The following is an 18,839-nucleotide window of genomic DNA, read 5'->3' as shown; positions in this document are numbered from 1 at the left end:
GGATCCAGAATTTTAATGCGATGCTACATGTTATCCGCGAGTCCATTATCATGAACGTCGGTTGGTCTCATTTTTATTGTGCTATATTTGGTTCGATTATACCGAGCAATTATTTCTGGGGGGATATCTGTTCATTTGTATGAGCCGCGAAGGTTAAATCGTATCCACATTCGACCTTTTACTGTTCTGTTCAGACGCTCCACTATACTCACCTTCAGCCCGCATCTCGTGGTCGTGCGGTAGCGTTCTCGCTTCCCACGCCCGGGTTCCCGGGTTCGGTTCCCGGCGGGGTCAGGGATTTTCTCTGCCTCGTGATGGCTGGGTGTTGTGTGATGTCCTTAGGTTAGTTAGGTTTAAGTAGTTCTAAGTTCTAGGGGACTGATGACCATAGATGTTAAGTCCCATAGTGCTCAGAGCCATTTGAACCATATCACCTTCAGGTCAGAGAATGTTGGGTAGTGACGTATTCCATACCGCTGCATCACGGTCTTGAAATACCTATTGCAAAACTCTCCACCGTAAGTCGTTTGGAGGTTGTCTGGGCATCGATACGTCCCAGTCTGTAGCAAACGCTCAAACGCATCTGTGACATTTCTACCCATTTTTCTTTTAATAGTTAATGCCCACGAAAATTTAGAGTATGTATCAATAATAATTAAAATATATATGAATCCATTATTCTCATGTGAATATTCCCTCGTATGTACAAGATCAGCCTGTCAAAGTCATGCTAACCTTTAACCATAGCATGCCTGCAAGTGTATGTTTTGCGTGCTGATTTCTGCAGTTCTCGAACCACTGTCTCAATACTTATTCGATGATACCTCTCTAGGCTCAGAGATTATCAAATTAGCGTCATTCCAATGAACTGTATCATTTGTAGCAACTGATGCTCAGATAAAAGACATAAGCACCTATATGATGACCGAATCAGAAATATTTTCAAATTTGGTCTTCGTTTTCCACAGCAACGTCGTCAAATATGAAGACAGTGTTCGGTTTTGCTTTTTCAGGTGAGGGGGGATATCACCGCTTTAAGTGAATGTCGAGTATCTAACACCCTCTGCACCGCCCAATATCTCCTGTATTAGCTGGGCTAAAACAGTGTTTTTGAGAATACACAAACACGTTCAAATCGGACTCCATGTGTTAGCAGCGGCATGAGAGCATCAGTCTTGCCACAACTGGATGGAACTACAATAATTGCTCGCTCTTCTTCTTCTTCAGGTCTTGTTTTGCATCTTCACCGACAAATCCTTGTGATGACGATGTTTCACCCACCCTGCTATGATTCTAACTACGCCAGGTACTGACAAGTAGTTGGCATATATAGAAAGATACACTTGAAGGGACAGTAATAGCATGTGTAGCCATTATAGCTCCATCTCTTAACCAAGTAAGCTGTATTAGCTACATAGAGATATCGTCTCTTTATATTTTACCTGTGAAGAGTGACTCAATCATTAAGTTTGTCAATGATTGGTGAGGAGATGTTTGAGGCAATTGTCTGCTGCTGCTGCATCATTATAGATGTACCACTGAAAAATAATGATATTAATGAGCATAATACTAGAACTATAATGAGAGATGCATGAAACAGAACACAAACACTGTTTGAGATTATACATAATTATTTATTTAAATATCATACATCAGATGCAATATTTCAAAAAAATCATCAGACTCTTTCTTTATCTTCTTGTTCGCACCTGTACACTATTTCTCAAACAAAGCTTTGTGATGTGCAATAGATTCTGCGCGTATCTCCCTCAAGCCAATGGGTGTCTCACAGTTCTCGGGTTTTACACACACACATTTAATCTGTTTCTCTTTTGGTTCAGCGCTCATGTGCAAGTAAAGGTACTGCTCCAAATCATTAAGATGTACACTATACACACGTAGGAAGTTTACAACATCATTGTATGCAAAGTCTATGCTCGGCAACCAATGACTCAATCTTTCCAATGCAAGGCGTAGCACAGAATCCAGATCGTGTAAGTTCAGAACTGAGGAGTGCCATAGATAAACAAATTGTCACCCGATTTCACATATGGTGCAGAATCATCATACATTGTTGTAATAGACAGTGTCACACCAGTAAGGTGAATGTCTAGGGGTGGGGTATGAATTGGATAATACTCTGTAGTCATCTGTTGATTGATGTCTGCAAGACATATTTTGTCCCAATCGAACTCAGAAGTAGGCATTTAGACACCCTTTGATGCGTTTTCAATTTTTATTCTCGCATGCAAGACCCAGTTGTGATGTGCTTCCACACCCACGTTTACATGTTTCGTTTCTCTGGAAGTTAAACTGTATGTAGAACTGAAAAGCGTGGGTACACTTGATACCTTCTTATTCACAGCATCTGCACTCTGTGCCTGCACTAACACAGGGATGTTGTGCTGAGATGGGTTGTATGTCGGTGACTAGTACTGTCCTTCGTATCGGTGTTGTTTGAGACCACCACCAGCGTTCGATGTATTGGCAGCAGGCTGTATGTCCTCATTACACAAATCGACGAGTGGGACAGACAATAAGAGCTCCTTGTCTTGCTCCAGCAAGTGGGCTATTTACGCTGCAGTATCCCATGTGGTCGCTACAGGTTCAGACATGCTGGAGGTTGTTCGCGCCACAGGTCCTGACAAGATGGCAGCTGGTCCGGAGGAGGCAGAGGTCGACATGTTGGCGCTCGCCTCTGCAGGATTGGACGTGTTGAGGGCTACTGCTGAACGAAAAGGAATAAGCATTACATAAGGACCAAGTTGCAAGAACAATCAGTAATAATAATACTATCTGCAGACAAAGATGTGATATCAGGTACTTACTTTTCCAAAACTTCCTGTTCTGCAGAGCTGTACTGGATCGTGACTGCTGTTGATGCTTTGTGGTTCTTATTCCTCTTCTTATTATTGTTCCGCTGCTGCTGCTGCTGCTACTGCTGCTGGCTGAATGAGTGAGACTGAGGTCTCATTGCTACTGAGCCTGCCCTATACTCCCCAGACTGCCATCTCGCATTACGTCACCAGAGGGACGACAGTGCCGTCTGATGGCGGTACTGTGTACTTGGTCAAATGGACTACAGACCTCATGGTGAACATACTGGATGGAGCTACTCTCTATGACAATTCAAACTGTTCAAATAACAGGATCGGCAGCTGGAGAGGTCTCTCTCACAACCCGTGTGGACCTAATAAAAATTCCAACCAATTTACCCAATCATTTTGATACCTATTCCTAATCAAGGTTCCATTTGCAGTAACAATAAGTAGGCTCAAAGAGATGGGGGAGGAGGAGACGGACGGAGAAAGGGGGAGGAAATGGATATAAAGAAGGGGAAGGAGGATATCGACAGAGAGGTGAGAGAGGAGGAAATGGATAGCGGGAGTGTCGGATAAGAGTTATACAGGGAGTGGAGGCGAAGTTGATGGAGAGAGATGGGGGAGAGGAGGTAGGGATGGACGAAGGCAGGTGGACGTGAAGGATAGAGAGAGTGGGAGAAGGAGATTAGAACGTATTTCCAGTCCCCATACATAGTTAGCAATCCAGAAGCATTACCGGGTTCGCTAGTAGCGTACAAAACGCTCAAATTGCCACAAATGAAGATGTATTACCAAATCTATCAACAGATGGCAGGCGTTTTAACAGCTGATCTTTTAACATGACGGAAGGGGCTATGTTCCAAGCCCTTACTCCTCTATATTAGAATGGCGGAAGCAGTAGATGTTTGTAACAGTTTTAAGTGGTCTGAAACAACGATTAAAGAACAAAGTATTGTGACTGCAATAGGAAGTGGCTGAAACATCGATGTAATGAATACACAAGTTCGAGTAATAAACGTATTCCTGCAAAATCTCGTCAAGAATATGTATGTTAAGTCTCATTATTTTCCGTAACTTAACACTACACCTGGACAGATGTTTATTCTTGTTCATTTTGCATGAAATGAGCGATAAGGTCTAACTAAATTATATTGATAGTGACAAAAGAAAAAGCCTCCGGAGGTATAGTGCACAGGGTTCTCCTTCTTGTTTTCGTGGTTGGTGCGCACGCAAGTATAAATGCAAGAACCTTAGTAACACAAAGATGGTCTGTTTTTTGTGCCTTGAAGATACTGAAAGGCAAGGAAGTTATTTGATGGAGATGAAGCAAGTATCGCATGTTAAAACAAGACGTCATCGTACCCGCGATGAACCTTCGCTATACAGGAGACAAGCTACTGTTCATTATACTATTCCAGATGGGCAACGTAGCATAGTGGAAGTTTGCAGAGGAACGTTTCCTGAAATACTGTCGTTAAGTCAGAAGAAATTCCAGATAATAACTGAAAAGAACAAAAATGCCTTATCACGTACAAAGAGACAAGGGGTAATTAAACGTAACACAGAAAATTCAGTGTCGAAATTAAAAATTAAGTAGTACACCATATACACACTTTCCACGAGAGCAAAGTCAATATAGCAAGCGCAGAACTGAAAAGGAATATCTCATTCCTGATCTTAATGCACGTCGAATGTTCAGTGCCTTCAGGAACGTCAACGGTGATTCACAAGTCACATACTGTTTTTGTTATGATACTTTTAACAAACTTTTGCCTAACTTCTTTTTCCATCATCTCCCTTCAGACACGTGTTATCAGTTACATGCACAAATTCTCATTTACTGCTCGAGAAAAAGTAACTGACAGACGGTTTGACATTACATCAACACTAGGCCCAAAACGCTCTGACTATGATGAAGCGACCTGATTGAATCTCAGATACCTTGTAGTGTTACCTGTATAGCGTTCAGTGATTTGCAACAAATGCTGTTCGTTCCAAATTTGACACATAGTCAAATGCTTTACCTCAGACAACTTGCATTTTGCAACTTTGGTGTGGATATTGCTGATAACATTGACTGTCGCACGAAGGTCTAACAGAGCACGGTGCTAATGAAATTGCTTATGTTTGTTTAAAATCTTTGAAAACTGACACACCTTTAAAGGAAACAACTAGTATTGAAACATTTTCCTGAAATTCAACTTAACTGTAATAGGTACAGACGTACCGACTGAAGCGACATATGAAAATTTGTGCCGGCCCGTGACTGGAAATCGGATTTCCCACTTATCGCCAGCGGTCGCCTTGCCATTTAGGCTATCCAAGCACATTCCTAGGACCAACCCAACCTTCCATATGTCATTTCTTCTCATAGATACTTGGAACGAATGTAAAAAAAGACTAACAATCTGGAGTGACAACTGAAGTGGCCAAAACAGAAACACAATCACTCTATTTCTCTGTTTATAATTGGTGTTTTTGAAGAAATAGACCACAAGTTCCTTGTATTAGGCCTGTCCTCCTTAAACTACGACAGCGATTTCGCCCTTACTGAGAAAAGAAGAAGGCCGTGATACAATAACCAAAACAAATAAAGCCGTTAACAGTAACATGGTTCTCCTCCTTGTTATCATGGTGAATGTGCATGCAAGTATAAATGCAAAAACTACAGGAACACAAAGTCGACCTGTCTCTGCATCTGACTTCTTAGATTTCAAGAAAACAGCAGATTGTAATAGAGGCACAGCGAAACTAAACATTTCCAAGATGCAGTGGCTACGGATGGACAAACGTAAGCCTCGTGTAGTTAAGTCCAGGAGAAGCTTAAATGAAACTGGGACACAAGAGGGTATCACTGTTTTGAGAAAAGGTGTACGATCGTTGCAGAATAAACTTTTAGTAAATGAATAAAAACCTAAAACCTCTTTTTTTCGTTCGTTTGTCCACTTTGCTTTCTTTCTGCTTAGTACTGAACTGTGGCACTTAGAAATTTTCATTGCATTTCCACTTTGAGTATGTTTTTCATACTATTACAATATAATGTTAGTAATTTCCTTTTGAATCTAGAGCCATTCTATGCCCATATTTTAAAAAACACACATTTATACTGCAGTTATGAGGATTAATTACCTAGCATGCTTAAAACACTTTTTCCTCAAATTCTTGATTTTGGAACTTACGGCATCTTTATTTCAATTTTTCAGTTCGTGTTCGTTGAATGACCTCTCTTCTTGTGCAGAATATCCGTAGGACTACCACAGTGTTTGGAAACATTTTATTAAAATTGCACTCATGAAGAGCACTGAGAAGCCGCAAAGAGGGAGTTGGCTCACAATCTGACTCAAAGTTAGCTGCAAGAATATTTTCAGCTGTAAAATTTCTTCTTTCAAATCCTGCTTATCAACGTCTACGCTGAACAGTGATGCCATGTTCTCTACGTGCTCTGATAATGTAGAATCGCGTAGGCTTACGTGGTTCCATAAGAAACCAAATGTGTCTATGGCAACATACAGTTCAGCTTACTGGAACTGTATCTGGAATGACATTGAGAACATTTAGTTTCAAACTGTCATCTGGGTTCACGTTCTTCGTCTGGTGTTTCATCTACAAAGGGTTTTCTTTTGCCTTTCCGTTTGTCTGTGCGGAAATAGTTATATTCAAGTCAGGAGATATTCCAATATATACCGCTACCTAGCAGCTTTCTGCGTAAACAGTATCCCAGCTATTATCTCAATTTATTTAATTCTTCCGATAACCTATTAATACTGGTATTCGTAAAATCTGTTGTGGCTTCCCTTGGTTAAAGCACAAAGTTACGTATGCTTACTGCACCTACTACTCGTTTAATAATCTTTGGGAACTAGAATGAAAGTGACTCATCCGTGCAGTTCTCCGCAGCATGGGCGCCTGAAAAATTTAATGAATGAGCACTCATATTGCTCCGATTATCACAATCCTTCCATGAGAGTCTGAAAGCTGTAGGTCATAACGTTTCAGCTCACCACAAATTACTTTCGCAATTGACTGACCAATCTTTTGGTCACAGTCAACAAGGTCAAGAAATGCTTCCTAAATCTGTATTGATTTTCTTCATCAGGAACATAGCCCAGAATAAAAACATTTCGCTCTGGGCTCGATTGGTAGTGGCATATATCGTAATAGACAAGTTCAAATGGTTCAAATGGCTCTGAGCACTATGGGACTTAACGTCTGAGGTCATCAGTCCCCTAGAACTTAGAACTACTTAAACCTAACTAACCGAAGGACATCACACACATCCATGCCCGAGGCAGGATTCGAACCGGCGACCGTAGCGGTTCCAGACTGAAGCGACTAGAACAGACAAGTATTCATTACGTTTTACCTCTGATAAAATAGTTTGGTGAACAAAGTCTCCAATTGTTTCAATAAATTCCATCTGAACATCGTGTGTTAGATAATGAATCATGCGTTTTCCTTGTTGTTGCGACGCTTCATTTTCTTAAATGCTCTCTGATAACTGGATCAAACTCTAAGACCCCTGAAACTCTCATTTGAACCATCTCCAAATAAGTCACTACCACCTCTCAAATGTAAACCCCTTTCACGAGAAAAAGAATCACTTCGATTACGCGATGCGATACTTCGTTCCAATACTGCTCATCTCTTGCAAATTTTTGGTGTTAAAGATGTAATTCTCTATGGCTGAACTATTGTTTAGCGTATTTTCTAGTTTGTGCATTCTAAGTTCGACGTTTCGTGATCAGCGCTGCTTTCATGTTCTCGCAAATTTTGTCCTTCTGAAAATATAAAAATGCAGTAAATGAAGCAGGCAAAAAGGAATACAAACGTCTCAAAAATGAGATCGACAGGAAGTGCAAAATGGCTAAGCAGGGATGGCTAGAGGACAAATGTAAGGATGTAGAGACTTGTCTCACTAGGGGTAAGATAGATACTGCCTACAGGAAAATTAAAGAGACCTTTGGAGAGAAGAGAACCACTTGTATGAATATCAAGAGCTCAGATGGCAACCCAGTTCTAAGCAAAGAAGGGAAGGCAGAAAGGTGGAAGGAGTATATAGAGGGTTTATACAAGGGCGATGTACTTGAGAACAATATTATGGAAATGGAAGAGGATGTAGATGAAGATGAAATGGGAGATAAGATACTGCGTGAAGAGTTTGACAGAGCACTGAAAGATCTGAGTCGAAACAAGGCCCCGGGAGTAGACAACATTCCATTAGAACTACTGATGGCCTTGGTAGAGCCAGTCATGACAAAACTCTACCATCTGGTGAGCAAGATGTATGAGACAGGTGAAATACCCACAGACTTCAAGAAGAATATAATAATTCCCATCCCAAAGAAAGCAGGTGTTGACAGATGTGAAAATTACCGAACTATCAGTTTAATAAGTCACAGCTGCAAAATACTAACGCGAATTCTTTACAGACGAATGGAAAAACTGGTAGAAGCGGACCTCGGGGAAGATCAGTTTGGATTCCGTAGAAATGTTGGAACACGTGAGGCAATACTAACCTTACGACTTATCTTAGAAGAAAGATTAAGAAAAGGCAAACCTACGTTTCTAGCATTTGTAGACTTAGAGAAAGCATTTGACAACGTTAACTGGAATACTCTCTTTCAAATTTTGAAGGTGGCAGGGGTAAAATACAGGGAGCGAAAGGCTATTTACAATTTGTACAGAAACCAGATGGCAGTTATAAGAGTCGATGGGCATGAAAGGGAAGCAGTGGTTGGGAAGGACTTGGAAGAGCAGTTGAACGGAATGGACAGTGCCTTGAAAGGAGGATATAAGATGAACATCAACAAAAGCAAAACGAGGATAATGGAATGTAGTCAAATTAAATCGGGTGATGCTGAGGGTATTAGATTAGGAAATGAGACACTTAAAGTAGTAAAGGAGTTTTGCTATTTAGGGAGTAAAATAACTAATGATGGTCGAAGTAGAGAGGATATAAAATGTAGACTGGCAATGGCAAGGAAATCGTTTCTGAAGAAGAGAAATTTGTTAACATCGAGTATAGATTTAAGTGTCAGGAAGTCGTTTCTGAAAGTATTTGTATGGAGTGTAGCCATGTATGGAAGTGAAACATGGACGATAACCAGTTTGGACAAGAAGAGAATAGAAGCTTTCGAAATGTGGTGCTACAGAAGAATGCTGAAGATAAAGTGGGTAGATCACGTAACTAATGAGGAGGTATTGAATAGGATTGGGGAGAAGAGAAGTTTGTGGCACAACTTGACTAGAAGAAGGGATAGGTTGGTAGGACATGTTTTGAGGCATCAAGGGATCACAAATTTAGCATTGGAGGGCAGCGTGGAGGGTAAAAATCGTAGAGGGAGACCAAGAGATCAATACACTAAGCAGATTCAGGAGGATGTAGGTTGCAGTGGGTACTGGGAGATGAAGAGGCTTGCACAGGATAGAGTAGCATGGAGAGCTGCATCAGACCAGTCTCAGGACTGAAGACCACAACAACAACAACATCTTCTAGCGTGTTAATAATCCCCAGACGCAGCCCAAAGCTGGGTTGTGAAAACTATCGAGAAGCAAAGCAGTACAATGTTTGCTTTTCTTTGCTCCAAAGAAGCCAATCACTTTCGGAAATTTCCCCATCTTTTAAAACGCGCTCGAACGTATTTCAAGGGAAAGATTAATCACTTTTTTGGTTCAAAAAAATGTTCAAATGTGTGTGAAATCTTATGGGACTTAACTGCTAAGGTCATCAGTCCCTAAGCTTACACACTACTTAACCTAAATTAGCCTAAGGACAAACACACACAGCCATGCCCGAGGGAGGACTCGAACCTCCGCCGGGACTAGCCGCACAGTCCATGACTGCAGCACCTGAGACCGCTCGGCTGATTCCGTGCGGCACTTTTTTGGTCCCAGAATAGCTTTAGTCAGGTCCTTAGCTTACAGCTTCTTCTACCTCTAAACTGATGAAGCGTTTTTTTTCCCTTCATTCCACAGACTGATATCGAAATCTAAAAGCTTATTCTCTGTCGATCTTGCCGTTAAAACGTATTAGTTTCTGGAAAGATTTTGTCACACTCACTGTCACTGTCGCTTGCTATAGTACTACCACATTCAATTTATTTGTATGCGCTCCTCAACGTAAATATTGTATTGTATTGTATGGAACTGGGGTCCGAAAGACGACGGAGAGGCTTCATCCCAGCCGTAGCCCGCAGTGGTACACAACCCCACAACAGGCTACAGCAGTCCACTCACCCCACCGCCGCCCCACACCGAACCCAGGGACTCCCCCGGGAACGCCTCACACCAGACGAGTGTAACCCCAATGTTTGCGTGGTAGTTATGGTGTGCGTGTACGTGGAGACTGTTTAACTGAGGCGGAATATGGGGAACCAGCCAGCATTCGCCGAGACAGATGGAAAACCGCCTTAAACACCATCCACAGACTGGCCGGCACACCAGACCTCGACACTAAAGGTTCGTTTGAGCAGTTGCCAGCGGGCTCGTGCGCATGCTCAGAGCTGAATTCACTTATGAGCAGTTCCTTCTCCCGCTTCCGATTACTTTAAGCGTGGCTTTTTGCCGTATGAGCAGTAGCAGCAAGTAGCCAGATGCTACCCGGAAAAACTTTTCCGCCGCGCCCAAGTTGCCAGATTCGCTCATGCGCAGATCAAGCTGAGCTATAGTAGGGGTGGGGGGACCTTCTCCACGTGACCCACCGATATGTTTAGTGATACTGCTGGTCTCTTCGTTTACAGCTCTCACGTCAAATAAAAATAAAACAGATTTCTGTGGCCGGGAGCCATCAAGTGAATTAATATACGTTCTCATAAACATGAAAGACCAAAATAAGTTAGTAGTTCCAATTTTCTGATTTTATATTATTTTCACGTTATTAGCAATCAACCATTAATGTCTTAATGACATTTCGGTCCGCTTTTGAGAGAAATTTGCTTATATTAATTTTTCCGCTGAGGCAGTTAGTTTATTTGAAACGAAGTGTTTCATTCCCCACTACTGGCTACTTTCAAATTCGTTCAGTTTCAAGTGAAAATTTTCATATTCTGGGACGAATGACGTATACCATAATAAAGAACCAAACTTGAGAATACAGTACTGGACCTCCAAGAAAACTGGTATCACGAAAACCACATACAAAAGCTGAATATCAGGTACTCCAGAGTGCATCTGGACATAGAAATCATAGAAATATGCAATTAGAGCGGAATAAAGCATTTTAGTATGGTCTATGAAATTCCGATGCTGCTGGAGTAGTCTCTGATGTCCTGTTCCTTTTATGACACTGTAAGATCTCTTAATGCTATATAAGTACGAACAAACGTAAACATTGACTTGAAGCTGACTAAATAGGCAAATTTGGTCAGTAGTTTTGAACTAAATATTTTGTTTCAAATATACTAACAGCTGCAGCAGAATTTTACAGATCTGCCTTCTGTGAAACAGTGATTTTCGATCACAAGCCACTTGTCTAGTACTTCCTCTAGGCCTGAAGTTATTTCTTAATCTGTGTTTACATTTTAAAATTATAGAATGTCATAGTATGCTAAGTTGTAGACTGGCAGCGTACCGTGTTTTATAGTTTTAATTACCCACATCGCTTTATATTTATTCCTAGAGTAGAATATAAACTGTCAGTTGAACAGTTTCTTCGCCTCACAGACAACCTTGTTAATTTTTTACACATTTTGGAATAGTCAAGAAATTTATTGTCCTTTTTTCCTACAAGAAATTTGTATTCCGTCTTACTAGCTTTTTGCAGTGCTGTGTAGTTGTAAACTTGATTGGAAATACTACATAACAATATTGCACAGTACGAATGAAAAATAAAATAAAAAGAAATTAATAAATCTGTCAAAGTCACCACCTAGAAAATGTTATGGTACTTTGAGCTATGGAGTCTAGTTTTGAAATGAATAATGCGCCAATAACTGCTTCCTTATTTGCATTCATTATCTGGGTAGAACGGATAAGACAATTGCTCCAGGTACAACTTCCTAGGTCCTCTCAACAACACGCCGCAGGGTTACACATGGTCGCGTGATGCCCCACCACGCACGAAATTCCACACAGAAATGCGACGAAAAGCGTATGAGCAGAGCAAGCACCAGGCACGGGCTGGCTACTTCATAGTAGTACAGCCTGTTGTCGGGCGCTGTCTGGCAACTGCTCAAATGATCCTTAATCCTCCGGGAGGATTCGTGCCTGGGACCGGCACGCCTTCCCGCCCGGAAAGCAGTGCGTTAGACCGCACGGCCAATCGGGCGGGCACAATACCACCCTTACCGTTGTAGTCTCCATCTTGGTCGATGTGGTCTCACCTCTCCATCGGTCATGCTGCAGATGCTTCTAAACAACATCATTCTTGCATATCAACATCTATAAAGTTTCGAAAACTAGCACCAACTTTTGCACGAGAGTCTCGCTCTTAAATACCTACGCCACAACAACAATCATATGTAAATGGAAGTGTCGAGCTAACGACGTCCCTCGTCTGTGAGAATCCTGATCCTGATCCTGCCAAAGGACGCCTCAACGTTATTTCCACTTTCTTCCGATTTCTCAGGCGCTGTCGGTTTAGTGAGTGGCACAAGGGTAAGAATGTCTTTTTCTCAGCATTGTCTTTCTCAGCCATACACCTTCGTTTTTAATACCCATATGAAGCACTTAATTTTTTCCATTCGGGTAACCCTTTTCATTATGAAAAACTGTTAAAACGGAATGATGCAACGATATTAAAACGTAACTTCACAAACGATCACAACATAATAGAGAGCGTGCAGCAAGCTATTCGACTCGACTGACTCTTCAGCGCTACTTATAAGTAATGAAGTAATGACACGCTGCAGTACAAAACAAAATGCAAACTTCGGCATGTACACACTCACATGAATTCGGTACTTTAATTCCTGTCTGTCAATGCTTGCTTTCAATCGCTGGGCCCCTATGGTACCGTACTTGATTAACAGTAGCTCAGCCGGCTACCCGCCATCTCAAGTAAACAAAAGTGAAGATGTAAACTGTTTTAAAAAGAGCGAAATGAAAATATTTTTTACAACGTCGTCCTAATATAGTAAAAGGTGAAAATCGTTTTGGAATGATGAAAAGAAGAAAGAATCACACATAAAAGTTGTAGATAACAATTTATTACACTTTTTTGTATTTAATACCTTTTTCTGGAGGGTAAATTAAAAGCTACCGAACACAAAAAATGTTTTAAGACCCTTAATTCGTTTACTAATGAATATGCTTGGAATACTTATATTACTATCACATGAAGCTAGTCAAAAAAAGTTTCAAACTTGTCATAACGAGCGCCCGAGATCAGTCAGTATGCGAAAGCAGAACTTGACGAGTGCGTGGAGTTTAAAATTCTTACACGCCTACTCGCACATACTGTGTAACATATATGTTCGAAATGGCTAACATTAAACTTATTTGATAATTAAAACAAGGTCCTTACTTCGATTAAAAATTATTATGGTATCAATTAATGAAAAGTAAACTACATTCATAAATACAGAGGTTGGACGAAAATGTGGAAACATCAAAAACATAACACACTGCTGTATCCAATGCGGTATAGGAAACCCTTTGGATTCAAAATACTCTCAGTTGTCTCTGAATGGATAAATATAGGTACTATATGGTTTTGTAGGGAATGTTATACCTTCTTCCTGCAAAATCGTCGCAAGTTCAGGTAAAGATGATGGAGGTGAGTAGCGATCACACAACCTTCTCTCCAAAGTAGACCATAAAGGCTCCATAGTAATGAGATCTGGTAACTGTGGTGGCCATGGGAGATGCGACAGTTCATCTTCGTGCTCACAAAACCAGTCCTGGACGATACGAGCATCGTGAATAGAGGCCATATCGTCTTGGAACAGCGCGTCACCACTGGTGTACAAACTTTGTACCATGGGATTGACCTGATCAGCCAAAATGGTCAGATAATCCTTTTGAAGTTGTCGCCTGATTATTTTTCGTCGCAATCCCCTTGAATGATCGTCTGTCATGATCACTTAAGACGCACTATCGCTCGCTTTGCGACATAGCCGTTGATGCTTTTCCGCTTTCCCTGTATGCGGTATAAATCTTCGATACGGTGCCTCTTGAAACACGAAACACTTCTGAGAGCTAGTTTCTCGGGATGGTTCAGGATAGGGTTACGATTGTGGACGGGGCCATAATCAGTTACTCTCGGTTGTACAACAAATACGTAAACTTCATTTAAAGAAATTAAAATTTTGAAGCAATCTCTTAAAAAAATACACAATTGACTGTATAACGACTGAAGGCCTTATCACAAAAAAATTCCACAATTTTAGGGCCGAATGCCACCAACAATAACCTCAAACAACAAACGGCTGAAGGCCTGAATAAGTCAGGAAAACAATTCCAAATATCACTTTAAAAATAAATCGCTTGCTTTTAAAACAAGTTTGCTTAGAAAAACTTTCCGTAACGCGGCTGAAGGTCTTATCACGAAAGAAGTGAAATTATTGCTCTGCTGAAGGCCACACCAACAATAATTAGAAAATTGCAAATATCCTTAAAACAAACATCACAATCTCAGGAATCAGGACAAGCGGTTCTCAGCAAGTGTTCCAAGGGTCGGCCTGGGTAGGTAACTCAAACATAAGCTAAGGTGAGACAGGCAGCCAAGAATTGTGCTCATGTAACAGGATAGAAACTCAACTAGGGGCAGCTTAGGCGCCGACCGACCGACTAACCAATCCGCCTAACGTCCGATCACCGGTAGAACGATGGAATATTTTTAGTCAAGGGCGAAGAGACAGACAGCACTACGTCTCCAGAAAACACCCAAGGTCGAAGGAAAGACTGGAACCAAGGTAGACCTCTCAAACAATATGCACAGTACAATACAAGAGGCTGTCGAACTACACGCCGTGTCGGACAACATCAACACGACGAGGAAAGGCACACTGCCGGAAAAGTACGCTAACCTCCAGGGCAGGTAATTGTGCGTTAGTGGCCACAAGGCAGAAAATACCGCCGGTTGCACTTCACTAATAAAAATAATATTAAATTCAATGATGAATAGCAAATAGAGAAAGACGGCTGCAATATTTCACCGCCCCGAAACACTTCACTTGTTGCTGCCAGGTTCAGCGGCCCTGGGAGCAACAACCCGCCGACCAAAGGCGAGATCTCAAAATAGTCGAGGTTGCATTAGCGGTTAACTCTTCACCCAAATTAAACGTCTCGCAGCTACCCCTCCTCGATCCAGCAGGGGCAGCATGCCGGCAGCGCCCCGGCTTGTCCTCGCGCTGCACACACCTGCTCGCTGCTGCGCCACAACCTAACTGATGCCCTTTCGCAACCTTCGTCAATAAATACGCTATTTCTTCTTGGAACTTCTGTGAAAGATTTGCAGTACAACACATCATGTAATGTAACCTGTGACTAGTACTGTCTAAAATCAAACTCATGAAAGCAGTAGGCAATGCACAAAAAAAGCGGAAGTGACGAACTGTTCGCAATGTGAAGGTACCAACCAAAGAACTTCAAAAATAGTGCCTCGTTCAGTTTGGTTTAATCAAAGAACGATTTTCTTTATTCTCTGAGTATGACCTCATTTGTTCTCCATTTCGTTATGCTACGCATTACTTTAAAACAAGCTGTTAATGCATAACGGGACGATATACATTCCCTACATATTTTGTCTGGATAAAAGGATACTTAAGTTAAAAAGGGACGATACGATAAAATACTGGACGTGTGATCACCCTACTTGCTGCGAAGTATCATACAAACGCAAATGTTGTATATTCTGAGGTTTTGTGATGGTATTCTGTACAAAAAACAATAAAAACTAAAAACTAAAACAAAGGGATCTCCTTCTTTCGTGTTGTATACTATTTACTATAATTTCGAATGAGTCAGTAATGCAATGGTCTTCTTTAAACAAAAGAAAGGTTTTCAATGTTTTTTTATTTGTATTATCCTTCTAATAAGAGAATATTTTCAATAAATAGTTTTGGGGTTTAGATATTTGGCCACGACGTTTCGAATTATTTATTTTATTTATTTATTCAACCCACTCCGATTAGGGTCATCAGGCCCTCTCTTAAATGGACCTTAGTTTCACACATACATTACCTTCTTAACGTCGTAGTTTCCTTAAGAAATAACGATAATTGTAATATGACAACTAGTATTAAATGATTTGAGTTTCTGTAGAGACAATGCGAGTAAATAATGCTAAGAACAAATAAAGTTAATACTGGCTGTACTTCTACTGCTGTTGCTATTGCCACTAATTATAATGATAATAATGATAATAAGAATAAAAATAGTAGTTATAAATATAGTTATAATGATAGTGGCAGATGTAAACAGAATTTATAGTTGTAAAAATATGTATTTTTTGATGTAGCGAGTTCTGGGAAAGGGAACTTTAAGGAGACTTCACCGGCTAATAATTGTGGGAAAGGAGGAAGATCTGGTTGGAAGGAAGGATGTAATGAGGTAACTAGTGCCTATGGGGAAAAAGTAGATATATCGTTAACTGTCTTTTGGAGGTGGAGCTGTTATTGAGTTGTCTGATACAATGAGGAAGGTTCATTCTACTAAGAATGACTTCGATAAAGTGGCAAAGCGCTGTAATGGGACAGAATGGATATTGATCTCGTGAGAACGAATCTTCTGCCCTGTTGTTCAAACAAGAGCGTTAAGTTCGAGGAGTGACGTGAATGACAGCGTACATTGACAACACAGTAGAGGAAAGAGAGTGTATGAAAAGTCTGATTATTTCCAAGCAGCCAGGATAGCTGTGCATACGACGGTGATATATGATCAAAGAGTGGAACGTCACAGATATATCGAACATAGGCGTTCATAAACTGTTTCAGGTGCCGTGAGCTTTCCTGAGAAAGACCATGCAAGATAATATCAAGGTAATCAATAACTGGAAGTATAAGTGTTTGTGTAAGTTTCTTTTTCAGGTCAAGAAGGAAGAACTTTTTATATTTTTGTAGCGCATGGTGTCGTAATCCGACGTGGGTCGGAACACACTTGCTCAGAAGCTCACGCTCAGATCAGAGGTGGTGTGGGATTTGACGTTATCTGTCTTTTGGCACGCGAGAGGCTTCGCACAGGAGTGAAACACTGACTGCGTCAAGTCGTGGTGTTTCAGGTCTGTATGGTCGGAAATGGTACGGAATGATTTGGACGTCGGGGTAAGGCAGTAGATATGGTGACGATAAGAAAATGAAACTGCGGTCTGGCCTGCAGGTTTGTTTTTTATTGCTTCTTCACACGTTTACAATGAACATGCAGAAGAGAACTGACACTAGTTTATAACTTAAGTAAGGGTAAAACATAGACGAGACTTACTAGATTCTCTAACAAATTATCAGCACAAGAGGCCACCCCGTCATATAACTTTTTCAGGATTCGAGTGTACACACTAACGTATAGTACTACAGAACACGAACCATGTGTAAGTAGGCTGTTTATGTTTTCTCTATGTAAATAAGGCTGTTTATGTTTTCTCTATGTAAATAGGCTGTTTAGGTTTTTTTATTGGTAACGCCACCTTTGTATAAAAATCACTGGCTGTGCTGTGTGCAGTCTGTGGCTGCTTTGCATTGTTGCAATACTCGCCATTGTAGTGTTAGGCAGCTGGCTGTGAACAGCGCGTAGCGTTGCGCAGTTGGAGGTGAGCCGCCAGTAGTGGTGGATGTGGGGAGAGAGATGGCGGGGTTTTGAAATTTGTCATGAACTGCTATATTTATATATGATGATATCAAGGTAAATACATTGTTTGTTCTCTATTCATATCTTTCATTTGCTAACTATCCCTATCAGTAGTTAGTGCCTTCCGTAGTTTGAATCTTTTATTTAGCTGGCAGTAGTGGCACTCGCTGTATTGCAGTAGCTTGAGCAGCGAAGATTTTTGTGAGGTAAGTGATTTGTGAAAGGTATAGTTTAATGTTAGTCAGGGCCATTCTTTTGTAGGGAATTTTGAAAGTCAGATTGCGTTGCGCTAAAAAATATTGTGTGTCAGGTTAAGCACAGTCATGTATAATTGTTCAAAGGGGACGTTTCATATGGCGACCCTGCCAGGATACCTCACTGGAATCTTCTGATTTTTTTCTTGTAGTTTGTGTAATTAGTGTAGCTATTGTTTATTGCTAGTGCGTAATTGTAGAGAAAATCGATTTTGTAGTTGCAGTCTTTCATTGTTGTACAGTAAAACAGTTGTGGCATGCATATAGATTTGCACCAAATATTTCGCAGCTGCAATTAACTAGATATTATTTTCAGTGTTATGTTAATGTGTTCTCTTATTTTTGCTCTTCAAATTGTGTTTTTCTGTGTTGTCGTGTGAAATACTGTGACAGAAATGGCGTGTAAAAAACGTAATACTAGGCTCCAAAGTAAACTGAGAAATGACAGTGAAAATGAAAGCAGTGTGTTAGCGCCACCGAGTAATGAATTAACTGATGTTCAAAGTAGTAATTTGGTAAGTGTGCATAGGGAAATGGAGCGGGCGGCAAACAATGGCGTGGACAGTGAAACAATTAGTGAAGAGGGAAGCATTATCGATCGATCGGTCGGCAATAGCTCGCCTCAGGAAGCCGAAATGACACGACACGATCTCGCAAATACTGTAGATTCAGGTTTTGGATCCTCACCGTTTTCTCAAATAAGTCAAGACACATTTTCTGCTTGTCAAAATGTGAATGTTTCCGGTGTAAATTCACTGCCGAAAAGCACTGAGGAACATGTTTCAGACACCAATGCATTGTTATTACAATTAATACAACAAATGGGACAAACACAGCAAAAGCTTCAAAAGTTAAACACAATGGAACAAAATCAGAGACAAACACAGCAAAAGCTTCAAAAGTTAGACACAATGGAACAAAATCAGAGACAAACACAGCAAAAGCTTCAAAAGTTAGACACAATGGAACAAAATCTTAAAAAGTTAGACTCATTGGAGCAAACTCTTGAACGAACACGTGAGGATTTAACTGCTGAGTTACA

Source organism: Schistocerca americana, chromosome 6, assembly GCF_021461395.2.
Source record: "Schistocerca americana isolate TAMUIC-IGC-003095 chromosome 6, iqSchAmer2.1, whole genome shotgun sequence".
NCBI lineage: Eukaryota > Metazoa > Arthropoda > Insecta > Orthoptera > Acrididae > Schistocerca > Schistocerca americana.
This window is presented reverse-complemented; position numbering follows the sequence as displayed.